This window comes from Hibiscus syriacus, unplaced genomic scaffold, assembly GCF_006381635.1.
Source record: "Hibiscus syriacus cultivar Baekdansim isolate YM2019G1 unplaced genomic scaffold, ASM638163v2 tig00110584_pilon, whole genome shotgun sequence".
NCBI lineage: Eukaryota > Viridiplantae > Streptophyta > Magnoliopsida > Malvales > Malvaceae > Hibiscus > Hibiscus syriacus.
The window spans coordinates 1,061,055-1,082,334 of record NW_024062792.1 but is presented as its reverse complement, the minus strand read 5'-3'; the positions used below and the strand labels follow the sequence as shown (position 1 = coordinate 1,082,334).

General features: G+C 33.9%; 1 pseudogene; it reads right to left on the bottom strand.

Annotated features, from left to right (window-relative positions):
• Nucleotides 1–1,409: 1,409 nt before the first annotated feature.
• On the bottom strand, nt 1,410–2,182 carry LOC120133667 (annotated as a pseudogene).
• Nucleotides 2,183–21,280: the final 19,098 nt, after the last annotated feature.

Here is a 21,280-nt window from a genome sequence, read left to right as displayed (position 1 = left end):
AACTCACCTTCGAATCGTGGCTCTAAAAACGACGACACTCTCAACAGTGGATGACAGCTATTTCCGGTGACTAGCGGCGACTGTTTTGGTGACCAACGGCGGCGGTAAGCTTCCCTTATTCTTCTTCTCTTTGTATATTTCCTTCGATTTTCTTACTGCCAATCTTGCATGGACTTATAGATGATTTTTTTATGATTTTCTCTGTGTGATTGTCCTCTGAATCGATTACCTTTTGTAATGATCTGATATGCTCTGATTTAGCAGACTCATATCTTCCCACGCAAAATTAGTTACAACGGATTTCGGTTATTGAATCCCTTCACTAGAACCTTCGTTTATTATTTTTTTTAAAAACTGATTTCTAACGTTTTGGTTTCTATGATTTCCGGTGATGCATGTACAAGAGAAGGCAACAATGCGCGCGTGTGGCTCACGAGGTGAGAGGGCAACTGTCACAGTTTCTGGAATTTCCAATCCCGACACTTGGATAAAATTTTATTCAACGGCTTAAATGTATTTGTTTCTCTCCATCTGAATTGATGACGTGGCACATTTATTATTATCATCTTAAAAATTAGGCCACATTTAATATAAAAATATAACAAAAATAACTTTAACGTTTGATAGTAGTGTCCAATATGTTCGTATTATTTTTTGGAAATATTTGATCTTTTAACGTTTTATTTTAAGTCAAAAAATATTTTTATTGGATAAAAAATCGTTAGTCAACTAACTATCAACGTATGAAGATGACATCTAACTATCAACGTATGAAGATGACATGAAAAATTTATATAACATTACATTTTGACGTGATAATGTAATATATGCAAATGTGATGATATGACAAATATTATGTTAGTAAAAATTGTTTTTTAAAAATAATTATATTAATTTTTAATATTTTTTAATCAATACAAAAATAACACGTGTCATCATTTTATTGATTTAAATATAAAATTATATTCAGCTCATTGCTTCTTCTTCAATATAAGTTGTCCTTGTTCCCATATAAAATGCTTCTTCTTCGATCTTCATTCTTTATCGATAAAAACTGAAAAAGGAAGAAAAATACTAATGCCACAGGACCTTTTGTTTCACAAGTACGTATAATACACGTTAAACTACATAATAGAAATATCATTTAAAAGATGTAGTGGTGCAAGTTCTAACTTTCATATGGATACATGAACTCAAACCTTCTTCAAAACACACATTAAAACCGTAAAAAATTAACAGAAGCAGACAGTTCCTGTCAAAGAAACTCATAAGTTAAAGAACCAAATATATTTCTTTCTTCTAACGCAGTTAGTACTACCATCTTAAGCTAAGCTAAGACACAAAGTATTTACAGTGGAAACGCATTAAAGCCATAGCCTTTAGAAGAGAAACCCAGCAAAAACCATTATTTAATAACAACACAACAACACTTGATTATAAATTCCACTTACCTTGTCAGCGAAATGCATAAAGGAATCAACTTTAGGAGGAGGAGTTGGACTCTTATAGGCATTCTTGGTTCTGTCCCTTAAAATTTCCTCAATTTCTTTATAATAAGACATTTTAGCCGACCCACTCGCTCTATCTTGATGCCTGGCGCTTTTAAACTCCTTCAACAAGTTCCTCACTTGTTCGTACACATAGTGGGGAATCGATCGAACCCTTTCTCTCTCATCTTAGCCGAAATCTGCTCCCACAAGTGCTTATTGGATTTTGAGGTATTGAAAAAGTCGTCCATTTCTTCGTCGGAGGGCGATAAGGCATCGAGTTTCGTCTTGTACCCAGATCTCGGCTCGTTTCTTGGGGGCTTTGATTTCTGGGTCATCACCGTTGCTTTCACCCAACATCATTTGCTGCTGCTGATGTGGGAAATCCCCATTGGTGGGGACCTCGATGATCATGTCATTAGCTATGGAAGGGCCTTCCTCCTTGCATAAATCAATCGGACGAGGCTTCTCCGAGATGTACATGGCCAGCTTTGAATCTGAACAGGGAAATGGGTTCTTATTTCATCTTTTTTTGCTTTTTCTTTTTTGGGTTTTCAAGGCTTTTAGGAGTTGAAAAGAGTGAGGGTTTTGACAATGAGAATGAGAAGTGAAATCACGGGGTTGGGGTTAATTTGATTTTAATTAGTAATTTTCTTCCTTTTTCAGTGTTTTGTCGATAGAGAATGAAGATTGAAGAAGAAGAGTAAGCAGCAGTGAGCAGTGAGCTTTGAGTACAATTTTATATTTAAGCCAATGAAATGATGACACGTGTTATTTTTGTATTGATTAAAAATTATTAAAAATTTATTTTTAAAAAATTTAATTTTGATTGATTTGACAAATATCACGTCATTATCTTTGTATATGTGGTATTGTCACATTAACGTGTGATATTATGTAAGGTTGTCATGTCATTTTTATGAGTTGACCGTTAGTTATTAACGGTTTTCATTCAACGATTGTGTTTTTTTGATCAAAAATGAAACGTTAAGGGATCAAATGTTCTAAAAAATAATATGAATAAATTTGAAACTAATGTTAAACATTAAAGTTATTTTGTTACATTATGCCTTTAATATATGTCTCTTTTTAAATTATCAAAAAAATCAAACTTTTCCTTTTAAAAAGATAAAAAAAATGGCGGTGTTTTTTTTATTAAAAAACATAAACTATCAATTGTAACACCCTAATTTAGGGGTTAAAATTAAGAAATTATAAAGTGGTAGATTTAATTGGTATTTTGAAAGAAACAATGGGTTAAATTGAATAATTTCAAAGTTGACAGACCGTTTTAAGAAGTGCAGGGAGTTCAGTGACTAAACTCTTGGTTTACCCATTTTTTATATAGGATGAATTATAAAACCCTCGAGCGCAGGTTTTACAGGAGGTTTTTTTTTTCCAGTTTTCTCTTCCGTTGACCCAATTTTCAACTCCGATCTACTCGTCGTCCGACCTCCGATCGACGAGCCGAAACCACCATCGTGTTCGTTGTCAACCGAGGAACAAAACCCCTCAAACCTTTCGTCGTGAATCATCTCCATTCGTCGTTAATTTCGGTCTGAAGTATCGTCGGTAATAACTCAGTTTTAGTTGGTTTTTCATCGATTCACGACGATCGGGTCATCCGTTTATGACACCTCTCGCACCATCGTGTTCGTTGCATCGTTTCGAGTTCGCCAGTGTCATCTTTGGTCTCCGTCGACGGCGGAGCGTGAGGAGGTGAAGCGGTCAAAGTTTTCGATTTGTTGAAATCGAGCTCTCCGCCGTTCAAAATTATGAACCGAGCTTTGTAAGTATCTCGAAATCGCTCAAAATAATTTTTAGAAAATTTTCCGGGATTTTAGCACTGTTCATGCGCCGCCACTGCGCGTGGGGAAGAAAAAATAACCGGTTTGATCGGTTTTAGTGCATAGTTGATCGGTTTGACCGGTCATAACCCGACCCGACCCGTTGACCCGACCCGTTTACTCGTTGCATAAATCAATCGGACAAGGCTATGGAAGGGCCTTCCTCCTTGCATAAATCAATCGGACGAGGCTTCTCCGAGATGTACATGGCCAGCTTTGAATCTGAACAGGGAAATGGGTTCTTATTTCATCTTTTTTTGCTTTTTCTTTTTTGGGTTTTCAAGGCTTTTAGGAGTAGAAAAGAGTGAGGGTTTTGACAATGAGAATGAGAAGTGAAATCACGGGGTTGGGGTTAATTTGATTTTGATTAGTAATTTTCTTCCTTTTTCAGTGTTTTGTCGATAGAGAATGAAGATTGAAGAAGAAGACTAAGCAGCAGTGAGCAGTGAGCTTTGAGTACAATTTTATATTTAAGCCGATGAAATGATGACACGTGTTATTTTTGTATTGATTAAAAATTATTAAAAATTTATTTTAAAAAAATTTAATTTTGATTGATTTGACAAATATCACGTCATTTTCTTTGTATATGTGGTATTGTCACATTAACGTGTGATATTATGTAAGGTTGTCATGTCATTTTTATGAGTTGACCGTTAGTTACTAACGGTTTTCATTCAACGATTGTGTTTTTTTGATCAAAAATGAAACGTTAAGGGATCAAATGTTCTAAAAAATAATATGAATAAATTTGAAACTAATGTTAAACATTAAAGTTATTTTGTTACATTATGCCTTTAATATATGTCTCTTTTTAAATTATCAAAAAAATCAAACTTTTCCTTTTAAAAAGATAAAAAAAATGGCGGTGTTTTTTTTATTAAAAAACATAAACTATCAATTGTAACACCCTAATTTAGGGGTTAAAATTAAGAAATTATAAAGTGGTAGATTTAATTGGTATTTTGAAAGAAACAATGGGTTAAATTGAATAATTTCAAAGTTGACAGACCGTTTTAAGAAGTGCAGGGAGTTCAGTGACTAAACTCTTGGTTTACCCATTTTTTATATAGGATGAATTATAAAACCCTCGAGCGCAGGTTTTACAGGAGTTTTTTTTTCAGTTTTCTCTTCCGTTGACCCAATTTTCAACTCCGATCTACTCGTCGTCCGACCTCCGATCGACGAGCCGAAACCACCATCGTGTTCGTTGTCAACCGAGGAACAAAACCCCTCAAACCTTTCGTCGTGAATCATCTCCGTTCGTCGTTAATTTCGGTCTGAAGTATCGTCGGTAATAACTCAGTTTTAGTTGGTTTTTCATCGATTCACGACGATCGGGTCATCCGTTTATGACACCTCCCGCACCATCGTGTTCGTTGCATCGTTCCGAGTTCGCCGGTGTCATCTTTGGTCTCCGTCGACGGCGGAGTGTGAGGAGGTGAAGCGGTCAAAGTTTTCGATTTGTTGAAATCGAGCTCTCCGCCGTTCAAAATTATGAACCGAGCTTTGTAAGTATCTCGAAATCGCTCAAAATAATTTTTAGAAAATTTTCCGGGATTTTAGCACTGTTCATGCGCCGCCACTGCGCGTGGGGAAGAAAAAATAACCGGTTTGATCGGTTTTAGTGCATAGTTGATCGGTTTGACCGGTCATAACCCGACCCGACCCGTTTACCCGACCCGTTGACCCGACCCGACCCATTGACCCGACCCGTTGACTCGTTGACCGTTGACCGGCGTTGGCCAGTATTGACCAAAACTTTGACCGGCTTTGACCGGGCATTAAACGACCTTTGACTTCGACCGAGTATACCTATCCTGACATTTTTCGACGTTCCAAATCTGATTCCGCTGTCCATTTTTCGAAATTCGAACCCGAAGGCCTCGAAATTGCCGGTCAAACCCGTTGACTTTGATTTTGACCGAAAATTCCAAATTTCCGAAAAGTTATATTTTATGCTTTCGACGTCCTGAATCCGAATCCGAAGACTGTTTCGCCAAATTCAAACCCGGTAAGCCATCTTTCACTGATTTATCACCCGATTCGATTAGTTTATTGTAATTAAGCTCCGTTTCTGATATAATTTATGTTGATATGTATCTGAGGAATTATTGGAAGTTGAATTGAAGATCAAAGGCGTTCGAATGGAATTTTTATGGTCGATCAATATTGCACAAAAATCGAGGTAATACTTTACTACCTCTTTATGCTTTATGAAACATGTTGATATTGGTAAATGCATGAATAAGATAATGTTGGTCACTTTGGTGGAGTTAAATAATTTATACACTCGATATGAATGTGGTAGAAATTCTGTAAATGATTACGGATCGAATGACTAATATAAGAGATTGAGGAATTGTTAGATTAAATTACAAGTTTGTGATTGGTGATAAAGAAATCAGCCCTGTATATGCAACTTATAATTTATTTCATCAAAGGTTAAATGTTAAATGTACTTGGATGAGAATTATGAGAATACTTCGGTAGGGTAAAATTACGAAAATACCCTTATGTTATAAAAAGACAAGATTTGAATATGGAAGTTAGGTAATAGGATTTTACAGACATATTGATCTGATAAAAATATTGATGTGCATAAGAAATGTTAGTTTTATTTGGAAATTATGGATAACCGGTTTTAATCCTAGGAGAGTTTGTGAAGGATACTAGAAGTCTGTTAAGAGAATCATTTCAAGATCAGAGAGTGTTCAAGAAAGCAATTAATCATAGGATCTCTAAATTATATTATTTTCATTAAGAGCTAATATCGAAATTATCTGGTTAAGAAATTACAGAAATACCCTTGAGAGGTAAAATAGTCCGAGTTGACCCTGAATGAGAAAGTACTTTGAGGATTTATACTTAACTCAAATTAAGTACGTATTTGATTGTTAAGATATTGACTTAGTGCAGAAAAATTCCTGATATTCCGTTTGTAAAATATGAGAAGGTACTTGACCCGAAAATATCCGAATTATGAGTAAATACCTGAACAACAATTTATCGGGGGTGTTCTTTTGTCAGAATTGTCTGAATGGACTGAAATAAATGATAAGTTTAAATTCAATAATAAGACCGGATGGAAGAAAAAGATTGAAATACAATGGATCTGTAAAATGACCAAAATACCCCTGTAATAAAAATGACCCAAAAATATCACCAAGCTCAGGAATGATTGGATATCCTGGAGTTCTGAAGTGAATGAAATAAAATTGAATACCAAAATTACCAAAATACCCTTATGGCCAAAATTAAGTAAATCTCTTGGATTAATTAAGGGAATCCAAATAAGCATAGGTGTTGAACTACCTTTTGAAATTATAGACCACAATTTAAGTGAGTTGATTAATCTTAAAGCTATGTCAATACCTGAATGGCATAGATATTACTTGAATACGTGTTCGTTTTCTCAAGTTTGGCTTGATGATAATTTTGGAAGTATTCAACTCAGTTTAACTCTAGATCGCATTCAATACTAAGAATTGGACGTTTGTTCGACAAATCAACCATGAAGACCAAATTGAATGGATAGAAAGTACAATATGTATCTGAAATTCAAGAACGTTTGAATTAATCTGGAAAATCCCGAAGTAACTGGATTGGACTTGAATGCTAAATGAACTAAGTAACCTCAATGACTGAGGATTAAGTGAGAGATTGGAATAAGTTTAGAAACTCGGATGAACTTATGTGATGTATCATCCCAATGGATTATGAACCACAAATCAAGTACGCCAGTATTTCCTGGTAGAGTTGAAACATGGAAATGAAATAAAGACCATTAGAATATTTGTTCATCTCCTTAAGATATGTTCAGTGATGACTCAGAAGATGATATATGGATAAGAATATTTGGTATTAAAGAGTGAATAACCTGGAAGGTTGATGAATTGACAAGTTGATAAGTATCGATTCTGGAAGCTATTCATCTGGAGTTGTTCGATAATCAGATTAATCGTCATAGATTGTAAAGATTCTGAATACCCTTCAGATTTCGTAAAGCTTCCGAAAATTATCTGAATAAGATGATCTTAATAAATTATATTCTGAATAACTGATGATTCTGTCAGATATTGAACTCTTCCAATAGTGATTCTAATTCCCGACATTCTATTGGTAAAATGAAGATTTGTGTTTCTCTGGCCGATAAGATTATCTTGTATCTCTAAATAATATCTGGAAACTCTAGTGTGTTCCCTACTTATATGAATATTTTATCTGATTTCTGATTTGAATTCTGTTTTGACATCTGATCTGAAATCTGTTCTGATTCCTAACCTAGATTCTGTTCTGATATCTGATCTGAATTATGTTTTGATTTTTGATATCTCCGTTTACCGACGGAGAACTGTTTTATCTGGGGATTTATTGTTGGAGGAAGATTATCTGCAGACTCCTCGGCTTTGTGCTCAGGGTCTAAATGACATGTGCGGTTGGGTGTATGGTTCTGGGGAACCTACACATTTATGATGTGAACAGATGGGGGTAGTATATATATATATATATGTTTTAAAAAGATCTGAAAAGTTACATGATTTTTGAGAACACACTAGAAAACCTATTCTGATCTACTGAACTCAGTCATCCGAAATATTTCTCTGAACTTAAAGCTCATTGTCCGTTACCACCTGAAATATCAGTAGGATCTCTGCTCAGCATAAAAAATATGTAAATGTTCGGAAACAATAAGGAAATAAATATTTATCTGTATCTGCACGTTCATCAGCATAATCTGGTAGTTCTTTATTACTGAGCTTTCCAAAGCTCACTCTATTACTCACCTTTTCAAGTTAAAAGAATTGTACCAGTGCATCTATCGACTTCAGTAAGGGGGTTCGTCCGGCGTTGTTGCAGAGTATAGTACATGTGATTAGGGGGCATGTAATTGTATTTTGATTTATATACGTGTTTGGAAATCTGTTTTATTTTTAAATAGTGAAAACTGATTTTATAAGTTTACATGTTCTGATAAAAAGTTTTAAATTTTTCGCTATTTTTACAGTGGGTCGCTCCGGTGGCCCTAATGTGACTTCCCAGATCGAATCGGACTACCTTATCGGTCTGTGGGGGTTACATTTAGTTGTATCAGAGCTATGGTTTGAGTCAAAATTTTCAAGTTACACCGGCCGGTCGAATGTCAAAATATGTCTGATCAGTACATCCCCCTAGACTGCAATCGTACCTCTCTGAGCCGGAACTCCAGGGCTGAGTCCCTATCTGTAGCGAGTAAACCAAAGTTTCTATCTGTTAAGGCTATACTTGTACAAAAAGAAATACCAGTAACATTTATCTAAACGCTGTGAAGTACCTCACGATCCATGTGAGAGTTATTTATCTGGAAAATTTTGACTTGACTCCAGAAATGAAATTTGAATATGCTACTGCTCTATGAGCCTATTTTCATGACCAAGACTGAATTGATTACTCAAGGAAAATTTTCGTTCGGATTCTTTTATTGAAATGAGAGAGTTCTGATAAGAATGTATACTCAACTGGTTAAGGATTAGTGAAGGATCTGTGTTTCTATAAAAGCTACATGAAAGATATGAAAGAACTGATGGAAGTTTCATTTATGCAATTATGTGACATGAATGAATTTCGAGGACGAAATTCTTTTAAGGAGGGGAGAATTGTAACACCCCAATTTAGGGGCTAAAATTAAGAAATTATAAATTGGTGGATTTAATTGGTATTTTGAAAGAAACTGTGGGATAAATTGAATAATTTCAAAGTTGGCAGACCGTTTTAAGAAGTGCAGGAAGTTCAGTGACTAAACTCTTGGTTTACCCATTTTTTATATAGGATGAATTATAAAACCCCCCGTGCGCAGGTTTTACAGGAGGTTTATTTTTCAGTTTTTCTCTTCCGTTGACCCAACTTTCAACTTCGATCTACTCGCCGTCCGACCTCCGATCGACGAGCCAAAACCACCATCGTGTTCGTTGTCAACCGAGGAACAAAACCCCTCAAACCTTTCGTCGTGAATCATCTCCGTTCGTCGTTAATTTTAGTCGGAAGTATCATCGGTAATAACTCAGTTTTAGTTGGTTTTTCATCGATTCACGACGATCGGGTCATCCGTTTATGACACCTCCCGCACCATCGTGTTCGTTGCATCGTTCCGAGTTCGTCGGTGTCATCTTTGGTCTCCGTCGACGGAGGCGCGTGAGGAGGTGAAGCGGTCAAAGTTTTTGATTTGTTGAAATCAAGCTCTCCGCGGTTCAAAATTATGAACCGAGCTTTGTAAGTATCTCGAAATCGCTCAAAATAATTTTTAGAAATTTTCTGGGATTTTAGCACTGTTCACGCTCCCCCATGCGCCGCCACTGCGCGTGGGAAGAAAAAATAACCGGTTTGATCGGTCATAACCAGACCTGACCCGTTGACCCGACTTGACCTGTTGACCCGACCCGTTGACCCGTTGACCGGCGTTGACCACTATTGACCAAAACTTTGACCGGATTTGACCGAGTATTAAACGACCTTTGACTTCGACCGAGTATACCTATCCTGACATTTTTCGACGTTCCAAATCTGATTCCGCTATCTGTTTTTTGAAATTCGAACCCGAAGGCCTTGAAATTGCCGGTCAAACCCGTTGACTTTGATTTTGACCAAAAATTCCAAATTTCTGAAAAGTTATATTTTATGCTTTCGACGTCCTGAATCCGAAGACCGTTTCGCCAAATTCAAACCCGGTAAGCCATCTTTCACTGATTTATCACCCGATTCGATTAGTTTATCGTAATTAAGCTATGTTTCTGATATAATTTATGTTGATATGTATCTGAGGAATTATTGGAAGTTGAATTGAAGATCAAAGGCGTTCGAATGGAATTTTTATGGTAGATCAATATTGCACAAAAATCGAGGTAATACTTTACTACCTCTTTATGCTTATGAAACATGTTGATATTGGTAAATGCATGAATAAGATAATGTTGGTCACTTTGGTGGAGTTAAATAATTTATACACTCGATATGAATGTGGTAGAAATTCTGTAAATGATTACGGATCGAATGACTAATATAAGAGATTGAGGAATTGTTAGATTAAATTACAAGTTTGTGATTGGTGATAAAGAAATCAGCCCTGTATATGCAACTTATAATTTATTTCATCAAAGGTTAAATGTTAAATGTACTTGGATGAGAATTATGAGAATACTCCGGTAGGGTAAAATTACGAAAATACCCTTATGTTATAAAAAGACAAGATTTGAATATGGAAGTTAGGTAATAGGATTTTACAGACATATTGATCTGATAAAAATATTGATGCGCATAAGAAATGTTAGTTTTATTTGGAAATTATGGATAACCGGTTTTAATCCTAGGAGAGTTTGTGAAGGATACTAGAAGTCTGTTAAGAGAATCATTTCAAGATCAGAGAGTGTTCAAGAAAGCAATTAATCATAGGATCTCTAAATTATATTATTTTCATTAAGAGCTAATATCGAAATTATCTAGTTAATAAATTACAGAAATACCCTTGAGAGGTAAAATAGTCCGAGTTGACCCTGAATGAGAAAGTACTTTGAGGATTTATACTTAACTCAAATTAAGTACGTATTTGATTGTTAAGATATTGACTTAGTGCAGAAAAATTCCTGATATTCCGTTTGTAAAATATGAGAAGGTACTTGACCCGAAAATATCCGAATTATGAGTAAATACCTGAACAACAATTTATCGGGGGTGTTCTTTTGTTAGAATTGTCTGAATGGACTGAAATAAATGATAAGTTTAAATTCAATAATAAGACCGGATGGAAGAAAAAGATTGAAATACAGTGGATCTGTAAAATGACCAAAATACCCCTGTAATAAAAATGACCCAAAAATATCACCAAGCTCAGGAATGATTGGATATCCTCGAGTTCTGAAGTGAATGAAATAAAACTGAATACCAAAATTACCAAAATACCCTTATGGCCAAAATTAAGTAAATGTCTTGGATTAATTAAGGGAATCCAAATAAGCATAGGTGTTGAACTACCTTTTGAAATTATAGAACACAATTTAAGTGAGTTGATTAATCTTAAAGCTATGTCAATACCTGAATGGCATAGATATTACTTGAATACGTGTTCGTTTTCTCAAGTTTGGCTCGATGATAATTTTGGAAGTATTCAACTCAGTTTAACTCTAGATCGCATTCAATACAAAGAATTGGACGTTTGTTCGACAAATCAACCATGAAGACCAAATTGAATGGATCGAAAGTACAATATGTATCTGAAATTCAAGAACGTTTGAATTAATCTGGAAAATCCCGAAGTAACTGGATTGGACTTGAATGCTAAATGAACTAAGTAACCTCAATGACTGAGGATTAAGTGAGAGATTGGAATAAGTTTAGAAACTCGGATGAACTTATGTGATGTATCATCCCAATGGATTATGAACCACAAATCAAGTACGCCAGTATTTCCTGGTAGAGTTGAAACATGGAAATGAAATAAAGACCATTAGAATATTTGTTCGTCTCCTTAAGATATGTTCAGTGATGACTCAGAAGATGATATATGGATAAGAATATTTGGTATTAAAGAGTGAATAGCCTGGAAGGTTGATGAATTGACAAGTTGATAAGTATCGATTCTGTAAGCTATTCATCTGGAGTTGTTCGATAATCGGATTAATCGTCATAGATTGTAAAGATTCTGAATACCCTTCAGATTTCATAAAGCTTCCGAAAATTATCTGAATAAGATGATCTTAATAAATTATATTCTGAATAACTGATGATTCTGTCAGATATTGAACTCTTCCAATAGTGATTCTAATTCCCGACATTCTATCGGTAAAATGAAGATTTGTGTTTCTCTGGCCGATAAGATTATCTTGTATCTCTAAATAATATCTGGAAACTCTAGTGTGTTCCCTACTTATATGAATATTTTATCTGATTTCTGATTTGAATTCTGTTTTGACATCTGATCTGAAATCTGTTCTGATTCCTAACCTGGATTCTGTTCTGATATCTGATCTGAATTATGTTTTGATTTTTGATATCTCTGTTTACCGACGGAGAACTGTTTTATCTGGGGATTTATTGTTGGAGGAAGATTATCTGTAGACTCCTCGGCTTTGTGCTCAGGGTCTAAATGACATGTGCGGTTGGGTGTATGGTTCTGGGGAACCTACACATTTATGATGTGAACGGATGGGGGTATATATATATATATATATATATATATATATATATATATATATATATATATATATGTTTTAAAAAGATCTGAAAAGTTACATGATTTTTGGTAACACACTAGAAAACCTATTCTGATCTACTGAACTCAGTCATCCGAAATATTTCTCTGAACTTAAAGCTCATTGTCCGTTACCACCTAAAATATCAGTAGGATCTCTGCTCAGCATAAAAATATGTAAATGTTCAGAAATAATAAGGAAATAAATATTTATCTGTATCTGCACGTTCATCAGCATAATCTGGTAGTTCTTTATTACTGAGCTTTCCAAAGCTCACTCTATTACTCACCTTTTCAGGTTAAAAGAATTGTACCAGTGCATCTATCGACTTCAGTAAGGGAGTTCGTCCGGCGTTGTTGCAGAGTATAGTACATGTGATTAGGGGGCATGTAATTGTATTTTGATATATATACGTGTTTGGAAATCTGTTTTATTTTTAAATAGTGAAAACTGATTTTATAAGTTTACATGTTCTGATAAAAAGTTTTAAATTTTTCGCTATTTTTACAGTGGGTCACTCCGGTGGCCCTAATGTGACTTCCCAGATCGAATCGGACTACCTTATCGGTCTGTGGGGGTTACATTTAGTGGTATCAGAGTTTGTGAAGGATACTAGAAGTCTGTTAAGAGAATCATTTCAAGATCAGAGAGTGTTCAAGAAAGCAATTAATCATAGGATCTCTAAATTATATTATTTTCAATAAGAGCTAATATCGAAATTAACTGGTTAAGAAATTACAGAAATACCCTTGAGAGGTAAAATAGTCCGAGTTGACCCTGAATGAGAAAGTACTTTAAGGATTTGTACTTAACTCAAATTAAGTACGTATTTGATTGTTAAGATCTTGACTTAGTGCAGAAAAATTCCTGATATTCCGTTTGTAAAATATGAGAAGGTACTTGACCTGAAAATATCCGAATTATGAGTAAATACCTGAACAACAATTTATCGGGGGTGTTCTTTTGTCAGAATTGTCCGAATAGACTGAAATAAATGATAAGTTTAAATTCAATAATAAGACCGGATGGAAGAAAAAGATTGAAATACAGTGGATCTGTAAAATGACCAAAATACCCCTGTAATAAAAATGACCCAAAAATATCACCAAGCTCAGGAATGATTGGATATCCTCGAGTTCTGAAGTGAATGAAATAAAACTGAATACCAAAATTACCATAATACCCTTATGGCCTAAATTAAGTAAATGTCTTGGATTAATTAAGGGAATCCAAATAAGCATAGGTGTTGAACTACCTTTTGAAATTATAGAACACAATTTAAGTGAGTTGATCAATCTTAAAGCTATGTCAATACCTGAATGGTATAGATATTACTTGAATACGTGTTCGTCTTCTCAAGTTTGGCTCGATGATAATTTTGGAAGTATTTAACTCAGTTTAACTCTAGATCGCATTCAGTACTAAGAATTGGACGTTTGTTCGACAAATCAACCATTAAGACCAAATTGAGTGGATCGAAAGTACAATATGTATCTGAAATTCAGGAACGTTTGAATTAATCTGGAAAATCCCGAAGTAACTGGATTGGACTTGAATGCTAAATGAACTAAGTAACCTCAATGACTGAGGATTAAGTGAGAGATTGGAATAAGTTTAGAAACTCGGATGAACTTATATGATGTATCATCCCAATGGATTATGAACCACAAATCAAGTACGCCAGTATTTCCTGGTAGAGTTGAAACATGGAAATGAAATAAAGACCATTAGAATATTTGTTCGTCTCCTTAAGATATGTTCAGTGATGACTCAGAAGATGATACATGGATAAGAATATTTGGTATTAAAGAGTGAATAACCTGGAAGGTTGATGAATTGACAAGTTGATAAGTATCGGTTCTGGAAGCTATTCATCTAGAGTTGTTCGATAATCGGATTAATCGTCATAGATTGTAAAGATTCTGAATACCCTTCAGATTTCATAAAGCTTTCAAAAATTATCTGAATAAGATGATCTTAATAAATTATATTCTGAATAACTGATGATTCTGTCAGTTATTGAACTCTTCCAATAGTGATTCTAATTCTCGACATTCTATCGGTAAAATGAAGATTTGTGTTTCTGTGGCCGATAAGATTATCTTGTATCTCTAAATAATATCTGGAAACTCTAGTGTGTTCCCTACTTATATGAATATTTTATCTGATTTCTGATTTGAATTCTGTTTTGACATCTGATCTGAAATCTGTTCTGATTCCTAACCTGGATTCTGTTCTGATATCTTATCTGAATTATGTTTTGATTTTTGATATCTCCGTTTACTGACGGAGAACTGTTTTATCTGGGGATTTATTGTTGGAGGAAGATTATCTGCAGACTCCTCAGCTTTGTGCTCAGGGTCTAAATGGCATGTGCGGTTGGGTGTATGGTTCTGGGGAACCTACACATTTATGATGTGAACGGATGGGGGTATATATATATATATATATATATATGTTTTAAAAAGATCTGAAAAGTTACATGATTTTTGGGAACACACTAGAAAACCTATTCTGATCTCCTGAACTCAGTCATCCGATATATTTCTCTGAATTGAAAGCTCATTGTCCGTTACCACCTGAAATATCAGTAGGATCTCTGCTCAGCATAAAAATATGTAAATGTTCAGAAACAATAAGGAAATAAATATTTATCTATATCTGCACGTTCATCAGCATAATCTGGTAGTTCTTTATTACTGAGCTTTCCAAAGCTCACTCTATTACTCACCTTTTCAGGTTAAAAGAATTGTACTAGTGCATCTATCGACTCCAGTAAGGGAGTTCGTCCGGCGTTATTGCAGAGTATGGTACATGTGATTAGGGGGCATGTAATTGTATTTTGATTTATATACGTGTTTGGAAATCTGTTTTATTTTTAAATAGTGAAAACTGATTTTATAAGTTTACATGTTCTGATAAAAAGTTTTAAATTTTCCGCTATTTTTACAGTGGGTCGCTCCGGTGGCCCTAATGTGACTTCCCAGATCGGATCGGACTACCTTATCGGTCTGTGGGGGTTACATCAATAATTACCTATTAGACATCATTGAACAAATTTTATTGATCTAACATTCAATTGTTGGTATGGATGTAAGGAGGGCCTTTCATTATTATCTTGAATTATTAGGTACTATATTATTATTCGAGCCTTAAAGTGCGGCGACTCACCCCTCCCCCTCTTCTATAAATATCCCGAATGCAAACATCAAATTACATCAAAATTACTTTCACATTCTTCCTTCTATCAAGTTATGTAGATTTTATTATAATTCTTAGAATGTAAAATTATTTATTATTATTTTATATTTATTTTATATTTAATTATTTAACTAAAAAAATTTGTACTAATGATTTTGTTTTATTTTGTATTGATATAAAATGGAATACGGGATCAAATCTCAAGATATTTTCCCGAGATATTATCGATGTTAAATTGTGTTATTAAATTTTCTGTGAAGTTTTTTAAATGTTTTAGTATTGGTTTATTTTTAAGTTCATATATTATTTATTTAATTAGGTGTATTTAATCTATTATTTTTGCATGTATAAAACTCTTAAACTGTCAAGCTTTCAAACTTTAAAAATGAGACGTATTTTAGCTATTGTTTACTATGATGGAGAAATTAGGAAAAATGAAACAGGCGTTGTCTTCGTATTAAATCATTTTGTTAGAATATCCTTCAAGAGAAATATCACTATTAAGGAACTGATCACTAAAATTTCAAGGAAGGTTCATGTTGAAAGTATTAGAAGACTATTCTCACTTCAGTACATATTTTCAACAGCATTATTTTTGTTAACTTATACAACGTTCAAACTCTCCAATGATAACGATGTTGCTATGATGGTTGATTCTCAGAATCAAAATTCAGACACTGATACTCAAATGTATGCGATATTTGTTGAAGTGTCTATGGTTTATGGTATGTCGTTATGCTCCCACTATGAGTTGGCTCAACAAGTTGATCAAGTTGACAGTCCAATTACCGTAATGTATAATGATTTTAACGTTATAATAGGAAATTCACATCATGATACCATCCCATCAAGTTCAATGGGGAGACATTCATCAGCAACTTGTTACGATGTTTATCGAGGTGGCTCCACGAACAATCTGTATGATAACATATCTTTCAATTCAAGGGGAAGGCATTCATCTGCGAATTTTTTTTTGACTTGAATATGGGGATGACATCGACACAACAATATGTTTAGTACCCATTTGACACGATCCCTTCAAGTTGGTTTAGGGTAATGCGCAGACTGAATCCTGGGATAATAGTGGATTTCGGAACTTACCATGCATACAACAATGATCAAGTGCTTCGCGATCGATGCCAATTCTACCGGCTGTTTTGGACTTACCCATAGTACATTAATGCTATGAAATACTGCAAGCCCGTGCTCTAGATTGATGATACATTGTTGTATGGAAAATACAAGCAAGTTCTATTATTGACAGTTGTTCAAGATAACAATAACAATATTCTTTCAGTTGCTTTTGCCCTTGTTGAAGGAGAATATACAAATTCTTGGGCTTTTATCCTCAAAAACTTACGCTTACATGTTGTCATGAGGGAAAAAATATGTGTCATTTCAGATCGTGGAGCTAGGATCAAAGAAGCAATAAACTCTTTGGGTCTAATGTGGTAACCACCCTATATCCAACATCAGTATTGTGCCCGACATTGCCGCGAACTATCATGGAAAGTTCAAGAAGAATGATGAACGCCAATTACTTGCGCGTATGAGTATGTCACATTTCTTAATTTTATTTTTGTAGAGTTTTCTTTTTTATGGAAACTTAACAGTAAGTACTACATAAATCGCTCATGTTACAAACTACTACCTCAGACGTTTGAGTCCATGTTTCAAGAATTACGAGATAAAAACAAGCAAGGATACAATTATATCAGCCTTATCAATAAAAAAATGTGGACAAATTCATATGATTGTGGATATCGATATGGACACATGACGATTAACTTGGATGAGGTTATCAATTCAACCTTAAAGGGGGCGCGCCATTTACCAGTTACAGCTTTGGTTAAAACGACGTATTTTCGTTTGGGATCACTTTTTCCAAGCTTGGTGGAGAAGCTCAAACTTAGATGCAAAATGTCTTCTTTATCACCCAAGAATAGTTGCAGATCTACAAAAAAGAGTTGATGCTTCAAATGAAATGTATATAACTAGCTTTTCTCGAAACCATGAATTATTTCATGTCACGGAAATGCCATGACCTCTTTAAGGGATTGAAGCTAACTCGTTCAAAGTTAATCTACAAGACAAGTGGTGTGATTGTAGGTGTAACACCCCCAACCCATACCTAACCCGAATACGAGTCTGAGGTGTCACATTGACTTTTCAAACTTTGACTCTTGACAAAATTCAAAAAAATATTAAAACTTTCATTAAAATAACAGCGTTTTATTTACATAAACTGACCACAATAACCAAAATCGATCAAAGCATATTTAACTCAATCATTTAGTACATGCCAACTATATTCAAATTAACCAAACACCTTTAAATCATCTATTTTATGATCTAAAATTTTGTAAGGGAGTTGCTAACCTGTCTTGCTCTTCTTCGCTTCTCTTCTCGCTTCTTTAACCTACGTGTGAAATAATCACACGCTAAGTCGATGACTTAGTGAGGCGTAAACAAACTGACTATAGCATATCATAACTAATTTCTATTATGCACATTTCATATAATCATGATAAACCATAAAATGCATCCAAACATAATATATATATATATATATATATATATATATATATACTTATTGCATTTTGCATATCATATACATACATATTGTTTCACAAAGAAACACACATATCATCATATAATTCTACTAACATATTTCCTATCACAAAGCATATAAAGCGTATGTAATAAATTTCTCATTATCTCTTTAATAGTCTTATTTTCATTCTTTATCTTTTAGTCATATGTTCTTGTACCTATCCTTCTTAACCAAGCTGTATACACATCTCCATCGTATCACATATATCATTTCACACCATAAAGATTACAAACAAAGCACAAAATATCATACAATGTTCTTTTATATCATCTTCTTTATTAGCCCGTGTACACATGTGAGAACTATAGATATGTGAGAACTATAGATATGTGAGTCTATAGAGGTTGTGCACTAATGCTATCACCACAACTCATATAAATGCACCGAAGTGCCACATAGAATTGCACCTAAGTGCCGTGTAGAAATGCACCAAAGTGCCATATAATATGTCCCTAAGGACCACGTAGAAAATTCCTTAAGAATCATATACATATGCTAAGGACCAAATATGTGTCTCAGAGACCTCATACATGTTCCAAAGAATACATATATATCCCGAAGGACTGCTTAGACCCTCGACTCTTGGCAAGCCAACTATACCCCTAGCTCTCATGACATGTATCATGGGCATTATCTTTTATATCCTTTTTCATATTCATGTAAACATATCATATATTCATATAAACTCGTAGCTTCATTCACATACACATGTAATCACGTAGTTCATGTAAATTCTCATATCATTTCGTATTTATTGTATCACATGGCATATAACACTTCTCTTGTGTTTCTATAAACAAGTTATATCCTATGACTTATATCTTTTCGTATAATTTATGCTTTAATCTCTTATATTCACTTGATTCACTATCATTTAATTTGTTTCACTTTCTCATATCACATATACTTTCTCTTTCATATATCTAATGTCTTGTATCATATCTTGTAATCGTGTAAACATGTCTCTTTAATATAATTTACATAGGAATGCCCTATATTTATATCATATAATGATTTAGCCTAAGTCATCCTTTATAAAGTTATAATACATGTTCAAATAATCTCATTCTATCCTATAAATAATTTCTACTTATCTTATCTCACTTCCCCTTTTACTTACATAATTCAAAAACCATAGTTTTCTTTAACTATATAAATCTTCCATATAAAACTTATGTATCCTTATTTATGCATATGCCCTCGAATTTATACTATCATCATAGAGTCTTCTAACCTTTCTCGTGTAATCACCTATACCATGTAATATGACTTATACTTTATTATTTTATGCTCACTTGTTCATTACATTCCTTATGTCTCTATCATATAATTTATTTCATGTTCTTCCATTATTACATTTTAGTGTTTTACACAAATCCTATAGCATATACAAAGCATATCAATATTTTTCGTTATGCATACATACAATTAATGTAAAACATATAATCACAAATAACACATATAATAATAACAAACACATAATCTTATTCATGACTTCATGCATATTATTCTAGGAAATGGACTCATCGCAAGTCCTATTTCAATTAAACAATACATGTCCCTATTATGCACTCACCTGGCCTCACTAGTCAATACCTATCTTTTATCTTTCCTTGATCGATCTTACTTGCCAAGTTCCGGAACTTGTTTAAGCTCTGCATCTACATAATAATTCATTGATACTTATCAGTATACTAATTAATATATTCTAAACTATGATTCCTTGGGCTAAAAGAAAATCCATTTTCATCTTTTAATGAAGGTATGCATCGATGCACCACACCATGTATCGATGCATAAATCCTATTCGATGTTTACATTTAAGGGGGTGCATCGATGCACTACTTGTGCATCGATGCACTTCAGGTGCATCGATACACCTTGAACAATTTCTGGGAAAAATGTTATTTTAGCACGAAAATCTCTTTATAATCCTCTCAACACTTTATATTTCACCTCCTTTTATATCCCTAACTTGCATACACTTACTTAAACTAATTATTATCCATTCAATACTTCTAAAACTTAGAAATCCAATTCTCCATATGGACTTTAAGAATCTCACTCAAATTCCAACATGTTTCAATTTTAATTCTAACACTTCCTATTCCTTAATTAGCTTGATGACAAGCCAAATCCCACTTCCAATTCTTATTATGAACTTTAATCCAAAATTTCACTTTTCTACTTCATTTCTTTAATTCTTCATGTACTCCTCATCTTATTGTTTAAAGATAATCTAAGCTTTCCTTAAGCTTAGTTATCTTCTAATGATCATAACCCGGTCTTAAATTCAGTTAAATATTAACCAACAAAAAATCTTACATTTGCTCTTGGCTTCCACATGTGAAGAAGAAAGGAGAAGAAGAGAACTCTGGAACTAGAACCTTGTCTCCCTTCATTTTCACATGTTATCTCCTATGTAAAGGAAGAAAAAAATCTTCCTTGTGAAATTACTATTATACCCTTCAACATTTCCATAATTATCATCTAATCCAATAAGGAATTATTCCTATTTAAGTCATTGAACTTTTAACTTGATTCAAAATCGAGCACATAGTTTTCAAAATTTACAATTTAGTTACTTACCCTAATTTTGGGATATTACAAATCTCCCCTCCTTTAAAGAAAATTCATCCTCGAATTTTCACTGCATACCTTTATAACATCATGCCTTCTAATATTTTCATGTTGCTTCCTTTCTTAATATTTCTTATTACCACTAGCAAACTTACCATTTCCTCATACTCAATTCTTCATATACATCCATATATTTATAAGTCCATATAATATCATTCATTATATAGACAGTAACCCCAATCCTTATTCCTCAATATTATGGATCAATTGATCTTTTTCATCATTCTCTATGTGTTTTGCACATAAATCAAGCTTTTCCTCATTTCTGAA